The 9,812-nt window shown below is 30.7% G+C and overlaps 1 long non-coding RNA gene across 1 annotated transcript; it reads right to left on the minus strand.

Annotated features, from left to right (window-relative positions):
• Positions 1 to 6,185: 6,185 nt before the first annotated feature.
• Positions 6,186 to 8,925, minus strand: LOC111696855 (uncharacterized). Its single transcript, XR_002764180.1, has 3 exons — positions 8,879 to 8,925; positions 7,140 to 7,260; positions 6,186 to 6,318 (listed from the first exon to the last, which is right to left on the minus strand). It is a non-coding gene; the product is annotated as an uncharacterized LOC111696855 (long non-coding RNA).
• Between the last annotated feature and the right edge of the window lie 887 nt (positions 8,926 to 9,812).

Consider the following 9,812-nt stretch of genomic DNA (forward strand, 5'->3'; position numbering starts at 1 on the left):
ATTGAAACCAGTAGTGTACTAAACAAAACAAGATTTACAAGCATTGAAACCAGTAGTGTACTAAACAAAACAAGATTCACAAACATTGAAGCCAGTAGTGTACTAAACAAAACAAGATTTACAAACATTGAAACCAGTAGTGTACTAAACAAAACAAGATTCACAAACATTGAAACCAGTTTAGTGTACTAAACAAAACAAGATTCACAAGCATTGAAACCAGTAGTGTACTAAACAAAAAAAGATTCACAAACATTGAAACCAGTAGTGTACTAAACAAAACAAGATTCACAAACATTGAAACCAGTAGTGTACTAAAGAAAACAAGATTCACAAACATTGAAACCAGTTTAGTGTACTAAACAAAACAAGATTTACAAACATTGAAACCAGTAGTGTACTAAACAAAACAAGATTCACAAGCATTGAAACCAGTAGTGTACTAAGAAAACAAGATTCACAAACATTGAAACCAGTTTAGTGTACTAAACAAAACAAGATTTACAAACATTGAAACCAGTAGTGTACTAAACAAAACAAGATTCACAAGCATTGAAACCAGTAGTGTACTAAACAAAACAAGATTCACAAAAAGTTTTTTGGTTAAATTTATTTACCTTAACCAAATAGCAATCCAACTGGGAACATCAAAAACCTGAATTTTTTGTTTAATTATTTTAAGTTCATATCAAATGTCAAATTCAAAAATATGAACTTACTAGCTGAGGGGCCCGGCGTTGCCCGTGCAAATTTTTTTTAAATGTTGAAAAAAAATTAAAAATTTTTTTTTGCCTTCAACACATACCCCCAAACAAAAGTTTCAGCCCATTCGGTCCAGCCGTTTGGCCGGCTATAGGCAACATTTATATATACGAATGTCTTGTTTTATTATATAGATTATTTTCAGGCTAAAATATCTACTGAACTTGGAACTTTTAGATGGAGGAGATAAGCGCATTCTCTCCTGACTTGGAGATTAACCAATCTTTAATTAATTAAGCTCTATTGATCTCTCATTGTTTAAAAAGTTATGAGTTTTTAAACTCAAAATCGGATAATCCACGCGCGTGGAGAGAATGAGCTTAACTCCCCATCTATTTAAAAGTTCCCAGCTCAGTGTACCTTTACTATATTTAGTGAGGGAGATGTTTCACCAGGGAACTACGAAATTAAAACTGTGAAAAATATAAACAAAATATTAAAGGACGTGACTGCAAATAACCAAATCTTTCAGTCCAAGATATATATATGGAAGTTTAACTATGAGTATATATTGATTATAATCCGATACCACGGATAACAGTTATCATAAAGCTGATTTCAGGATTCTATGCAAAAATGATGGTGAAAGACACAATTTCAGGGTACCCATGGGTTCCCTAAAAAATCAGCCAATTTGGTCCAGCCGTTTGGCCAGCTGTATAGCTTACGTATATCTATAAATATATATATTTATAGATATATAAATATATATATAAGCGAAGAACTTTATTATATAGATTATTAAATATGAGAATCAATCATTTATCTTAACTTTTGCAGACTTACGAATTAACTTAATTCCTTTTTGAAATCCCGTGGTTATTGTTTACTGAAGGAATAACTAAAATAAAGGTTATCAAGCGTTCATCCTCAAATTAAAAATGTCCATATTGGATATACAGATGAAGCATCAAAGATCAGTAAAACTCCACACAAAAGTTCTTACATCAGAGGCCGAATTTAAAGAATTTGATCTACGGTTTAAATTTAAGTCGCGGCTCAAATATGGTTGGTTCCACTTAAAATCGCATTTAATGTTCAAAATTTAAGCAGACGCTCAATTGAAACCGGTTTTGGGGGATTTGAGACGCGGCTCAAATTCATTAAATTCGGACTCTGGTTTCTTTATTTTCTACTTTTTTATTTTAATCTGCTTAGTGAAGGGTCACCTTAGATACCCAATTACTTATATCATTTCCAACAGGAGAAGAGTAATCGATAAACCGGCTCCTTAAAAACATAGGTATTCAGGGGCGTACACAGGCAATCATAGGGAGGGGGGGGGGCGTCCAGGGTTGTACGATGAAATTAAATCTCATTCATCGGTTACATAAATTTTGTTAGTTGTAATAACTGATTGATTATCTTAAACACGGGGGGGGGGGGGATTTTTTTCAATATTTTTTTATAGTTTACCTTTCCAGTGTGTATGAAATATATGTAACACCAACATCTGCTAATCCATATCCAACCTGGTTTTCATTTTACAGAGTTATAAATTACCAAGGTTAAAAAATACAATTTGGATAAGGAAGTTTTCTCTTTATAAAAAGAAATCATAAGGTAAAAAGTTCTTAGAGTAAATAATCATTTCAGAATAAAGAACATTCTTAGGGTTAATATTATTCTTAAAGAGACAGACCGGCTATGTAAGGTAGTTAAACTGAATATGCAGTGTTGTGCACAAATTCTTTAGGATTCATTTGAGAAAACTTTTTAAAGATCCGTAAATTCTGAGTTTGAGCGCAAAGTCGACGTTCAAAATTGTACTTTTTGGTGGATACGTTTTCAGAATTGCTTTTTTATTATGAAATAACGACGACAAAAAATGTAAACAAAATTCTACAGTAAACTAATTAGTTGTTTAGGAACAGGTTGAGAAAATAAAAATTAATCTTTTCATCAAAATTATTAGTTTCTATTTTCTCATTAATCTAGTTTCTCATTATTCACAAAGATTTTCTGCAGATTTTCTGGAATTATTATTGAAAAGACGACATTTGAAGAATTTATAGAAATTTGCAAATAAATTCACAGAAAATAAGAAATTAAATTTAATGATGAAAACGAAATAATTCATTCCAGCATTAATTTATTGACAAATTTCTTTTGAGAAATATGTTCCTAACCATCTAATTAGTTTAGTGTATAATTTTTATTTTATTTTTCGTCGTCGTTATTCAATAATTAAAAAAACGATTCTGAAAACGTACCCACCCATATTCATGACTATGTACTCAAACTCAGTAATTATACATCGTGGAAACGTTTTATATGTATCAAATGAATCCTAAAGAATTTGTCAACAACACTACTCAGTTTAACTACCTTACACTACCTTACATAGCCGGTCTGTCCCTTACCATGAGGTTAAAAATAATCTCAGTGTAAAGAATTACCTCAGGGTTAAGAATTATCTCAGGGTATAGAATTATCTCAGGGTATAGAATTATCTCAGAGTACAGAATTATCTCAGAGTAGAGAATTATCTCAGAGTACAGAATTATCTCAGGGTAAAGAATTATCTTAGTGTTAAGAATTATCTCAGGGTTTAGAATTATCTCAGAGTACAGAATTATCTCAGAGTAGAGAATTATCTCAGAGTACAGAATTATCTCAGAGTAGAGAATTATCTCAGGGTAAAGAATTATCTCAGGGTAATAGTTTTTTCTTCGCCACAGTTGTATGGATCCCTCTAGAGGTAAAAATAAACATATTAAACAAATATACTTGTCCAACAACCCCGGTCCACAGATTTGTCTCTTGGTCTAAATTTCCCCAGGTAAAGTCAGCATCAGTAAACTCTGTTTTCAAATTTCGTTTTTCTAAATAAAATTAGTTAAACATCTTAGACATTTTCCTCACCACAAGTTTTTTTTTGGGATCATTTTAAGGATCCTATTGAAAGAGGAAAGGTGACCCATTAAAAAATATTTAACTCGTAAAGGAAGTGATTACTCGCCATAAGTTGGAATTTTCTAATCCCTATATCTTTGTAATCTGATGGTCTTAACCTTTGACGTTTTAAACTTTGCCTATTTGATCCGTAGAGAATTATTCACAGATGTAAATTAATAGTTTTATTCTAGCAAAAATCGTGGAAACATGATATTCTGTAAACCTGCCGTATATTGTACATTATTAATGATTTAATGTTGTAAACTTAGACATAATAACATTATTCATTGAAACTGTGTTTCAATTGAATACTTAGCATGATTAGCTTTAATCATGCGACATACTTAAATTATGCTATAAACATGTGCAGAGATTGCTTTACTGCGTTATATCTATTCTCTCTAATCTTATGAATACGTACAGTAAACTTTAACTGTGCATTAAATACATAATACGATTGTCTTAATCATGTGATATAGTTCATCGTAGGAATTGTAATTATGTAAATTCATGTTAACTTGTGACATAAGATATTTAATAAAGTTCAGTTTATAGAGTAACTCTGTACTGTTTACTGTGTGAAAGTAAACCTGAAGCCCTGTTATTATTTTCATGTGGGATCGTCCTTTTTACTTTAGGATCGATATATAGCTAGGCTTCTGTGGCATTTAGAGTATTGGATCGTCCCCATCATTTGGGATCGATATATAGCTTGTTGTATAGCTAGACTTGTGTCCCTGTGTGACATTAAGAGCACCGGATCATCCCCATCATTTGGGATTGATATATAGCTTTTTGTATAGCTAGGCATGTGTGACATTTAGAGCATTGGATCGTCCACATCATTTGGTATCGATATAGATAGCTTATTGATATCTAAGCTTGTGCCCCTGTGCCTGGGATTCAGTCCTAGTGGAGTTTAATAGCGGACGGATTGTACCTGGATAGATACGTACGAGAACTTGTTATGGAGTAGGTATTTACTACATTATGACATCAATTTACAAACATACAGAAAATTTTAATATTAGAGTTTGAGGCAGGTGTTCAGTTCCTTTAAAGGAATTGAGTCTTTGCCACAAACTCTGATTTTCTAATCGCTATATTTTAACAACCCAATGTTGTATCCCTTAGATATTTCAAACTATGGATTTGGTTAGATCAGATGATCTAAGTTTGAAATATCAAAGGTTTACGTCTTCAGATTGCAAAGATATTGGAATTTAAAAATTTGAGTTTGTGCCAAAGACTCAATTTCTTTGCCAGGTTTAGAGTATTTTTCTTCAATTTTAAAAATACCAAATTTATCACACGGGGCATGTGATAGCTTAGTTACCTATGTATGAATTGATGATTAAACCTTCAAAAGTTTTGTCGTCAATATTTTCATTTTCATAGAAGAATCTTGGTCTGTAGTTATTATATGTTATCCTGCAACAAAATTTCAAGCGAACAAAAGATGTTTAAACCCCCTGAAAACTGAGTCTTTGCAAAAAACTCTAATTTGTAATCCCTATATCTATTTCATTGTAACTGATTACATCAAATAGTCTAGTTTTAAATAACAAATAACAAAATTACACAATCAGGTTGCAAAGAAATAGGGGTTATAAAATTTGAGTTTGTGGCAAAGACCCAGTTCCTTTGATTACCTGAGGGTTTCTTCATAAAATGAATTCAGATCTTTAAAATCAGCCTTCTTATCAAAAATAATTGAAGAGTAGAAGGATGACCAAATACATGAAAATTGTTTCCCGTGAATGTTCCTAACAAAATATATACACAGGGTGTACCAAAATATATACACAGGGTGTACCAAAAATATATACAAAATATATACACAGGGTGTACCAAAAAAAACGCTCTTTTAGACATCGTAACATTCACCATTTAACATTTTTTAAATCTATAAAACAATTCCGATCGATTGATATCAATAAAAGGTATGTCAAATTTGAAACTATATTTAGTTCTTCAAATTTTCTGTTACATACCTTTTATTGATATTAATCAAGTTTCCAATGGTGAACAAGATTTCACGAAGTTCTAATTTTTCTTGTTTATTTATCAAGTTGCTACTTGTAATACATGTAATGGTGTATATGTACTGCAGGTATTATGTCACACTTTATGAATCCCAAAATATATAATCATTCATGAATCATGAACCACGAAATTCATGACTAAAATGATAATAATATTACAATAAAAACAAATATCAACGAAAGTCTTGCGATTACTTAACTGTGTCCGGCCGGCCTTCAAAATTAACGGAGTTATCTAATTATTTGTATAATTCAAATCTTTCTTAAATGAAATTGGGACACCGGCCCTGTACACAGTGTACATATCTATTTTTTGATAAAGATGATTGCAGTACACATATTGGATTACCTATAAACAATCTTGGGAGATAACTTAGACACATACACATAGGGGCCGTCTGATTTGAGAACATTAGTTTGAACTAATTCTTCATTTGATTTAAAAAAAATATATATTCGATTTTTGTTTTGTTTTTGGAGCTAATTATATTAATGTTTTTATTCCTATATTTATGTGATCATTTGATACTTCATTATCAATCACAATGTATAATTTAGGACTGTATCCGCTAATTTTTATGTTGGATATTTTTCCCAAATCTTCAACGTTTCTCTGAAATTTAACATCAATGCTTTTTTATAATCAATATGAAACATTTGCTAATTTCTGATAATTAGGAACTGCCAACCAAATTTCAAGTAACCAGTTTTTTCAAGGTAATCAAGAAGCTATGATATTTTTTTCAACATAATCAAGAAGCGATGATATTTTTTCAACGTAATCAAGAAGCGATGAGTAATCAAGAAGCTATGATATTTTTTCAACGTAATCAAGAAGCGATGACATTTTTTCAACGTAATCAAGAAGCGATGATATTTTTTTCAACGTAATCAAGAAGCGATGATATTTTTTTCAACGTTATCAAGAAGCGATGATATTTTTTTAACGTAATCAAGAAGCGATGATATTTTTTTCAACGTAATCAAGAAGCGATGATATTTTTTTCTCTATGTAAAAATTGACAACTGCATAATGCACCTTTGATAGAAAGACATACTGGACAATTGCAGAGAAGACAAGATCAAAAAAGGCCGATATTTTTCCAATTCCAGATACGTACGTTTGTGGATTGTCATTGGTAATTTTTAATATGGTTACTTAAAATTACGTTGACAATTCCTTTTACATAACTTTAGTTCAAGTAGAAAAGATAAAGGAGCTAAAAACTTGCCTCAAACTCGAAATTTATGATCCATATATCTTTACAACATGATGGTGTAAACCTTATATATTTCAAGCTTTTACGAAATGATCTAGCAGATTTCAAAGTTTAAATATCAGAGGTCAAATCTTTTGAGTTGAATATATAAATAGTTAAATAGATATAAGATTATAAAAATTACAGTTTGAATAGTTGTTGAATTCCTTTGAACCTTATAAACTATTAGAAGGATGCATGAAGAAGGAGTTATAACAGTATTAGAAATACTCTCCAATGTACTCCAGTCTTCCACAACTAGTTTCTCATTTCCATTTTTAGACCCGTCAATTCCACTTTATATATATTTGGTGTTGGTACATTTTATTGAAACTTTTCTCATAGATGGACATTTCATTGATAGGTCATTTCATAGATAGTTCATTTTATAGATAGGTCATTTTATAGATAGTTCATTTTATAGATAGGTCATTTTATAGATAGGTCATTTCATAGATAGTTCATTTTATAGATAGTTCATTTTATAGATAGTTTATTCTATAGATAGGTAATTTAACAGATAGGTCATTTTTCAGAAAGGTCATTTCATAGATAGGTCATTTCATAGATAGGTCATTTTATAGATAGGACATTTCATAGATTCATAGATAGGTCATTTCATTGTTAGGTCAATTCATAGGTAGGTCATTGCATAGATTCATGATAGGTAATTTCATAGACCAGACATTTCATAGAAAATTCATATCATAAATAGGTCATTTCATAGATAAATCATTTCACAAACAAGACAATTCATAGAAAGACATTTCAAGGACAGGAAAAAATTATCTTTCTTTCATCGGAAAACTAACCGTGAAATGTGTATACTATTTGGACAATGATAATTTTTGAAATTTGAAATAATTCACCTTGGTTTTAAAAAATCTTCTTTGTTTCTAAACTGCACTATCTGTGAAATGTCTTGTCTTTGAGTTGTCTTGTCTATTGAATTAATTCTATGAAATGTCCGTCCCTGAAATATCCAGTCAATAAAAATGTCCATCTATGTTTCAAATATAATGTTTATTGATCAAATGTATCTAACTAAGTTAACAAATGTAGATTACACTGCAAACTTTAGACATGAGGAGAACGTCAAATTTTTCCGACAATACTGATACAACTTTGTGACCTCGTAGCTCCTCTAGATATGATTCTACCCCCCAAGAACGGAAAAGCGAATTTTTTGAGTTACATTATTACGTATCAGAAATTCAAAACATTTTTCTTCTGCTCAAAAGCTCTTCAATGAGAGGAATAATTATATATCAGAATTCAATATTTACTGTATGTAGATTAACCTGATAACAACAAAAGTTACAAGATGGGTTGTTTAGAGGTGTGAGGGAAACCGATTTTTTATAGTTTTAACCTGGTCTAAGATTCTGGATGTCAGAATTCGAACTTAGTTTTAAAGAGATCTGGGGCAAGATTCAATGAATAGCAAGAATTAGCTGAACCCCTCACGTGTAGTTCAATCTCTTCTCTTATGCACTGGTTCAAGCTGAAGAGCAGTGGTTGAACCACTTCTACGTGGTTCAACCATGTCTTACGACCAGGCTTGAAATAAGACCATTGATGATGTTATTTATTTATTTAATTGATAGTAGTATTAACATATAAATGTTACAGCCTACAGGTATATATAATATACTGATTGGTGTTAATGTAATGTGGAAACTCAGTGTTAATGTTAATTATATACTAGAATTTACACTAACAATTAATCAAATAATCAATGGTCTCATGTACAGCCTCTATAATGTGTCTTACTGTTCATTAAATCTGGTCCCAGCCTTTATTACTGTGAATTTTCATGCATTTACTTTGTTACATTTATAAACGATTTTATTGCATTAAAAATTTTATATTTTTCAATTTTTTATTATAATTTGCTAAGAAACCGAAAACTACCTATTTCCAACATATATTTCGAGACAGCGTTCATTTCTCACTTGGCTAAGATGACAAAATAACTTTCTTAATACTGGGTATTTTCCCACGAAACATGACAGTGCAAGGCGACTTGAAAGTCGTCTTAATCTAAGAATATATCTGTGACATATCTAGCCATCAACCTACTTTAACATGTATGATTGTTAAAACAATAACCACAAAATTCTCATAATTCTGGCATTTCTTAAATGTGGTCTGCCTTTTTTGTGCTGTCAATATAAATGGAGATATTAAGAATTTTGTTCAGTTTCAATTTTGTTAATCAAAACCAAAATTATTGAAATCTGATCGAATTTCTTCATATCTCCAGTAATATTGAAAGCACAAAAAATGCAGACCACATTTTAGAAATTTGTGATTATTATCTCTATAATGTTACTTCTAAAATTAAGTTGACGAATAAATGCAGCAAATAATATCAAAAAGAAAAGACGAAGTTCAAGTCGTCTTGCTACTGTCATGTTTAGTGGGACACCCTGTATATTCAAGGACCAAATATTTCTAACATTTCTTTTCTTAAAAAACTAAACTTACATATCAAATTTAAAATAGGTTTAATTAAACTTGTTATTCTGTCCCTGGTGAACCACGATATTATTTGATCAAGATTATTCAGTCCTCTACAGTTTACACAGTAAATCACAACAGAGAAAACAAAGAGATGAGGAAATGTCGTCTTCATCTACAAATATTACATACTTCGATATAAAGTCTCTTCGTTTAAAATATGACAGAGAGAAAGTGCAGGAAACCAATAAAAGTGGAGAAAAGACTGAAGCTTAAAGTGATATAAGATGAAAAATTAAATAATTACAATTTACAAATATCACAAAATGTTCCATATTTCATCAAAACACTTCAAGCGTAATTTCCCTACATGGAGAGAGACAAT

The sequence above is a fragment of the Eurytemora carolleeae genome, unplaced genomic scaffold (genome assembly GCF_000591075.1).
Source record: "Eurytemora carolleeae unplaced genomic scaffold, Eaff_2.0 scaffold249, whole genome shotgun sequence".
Lineage (NCBI taxonomy): Eukaryota > Metazoa > Arthropoda > Copepoda > Calanoida > Temoridae > Eurytemora > Eurytemora carolleeae.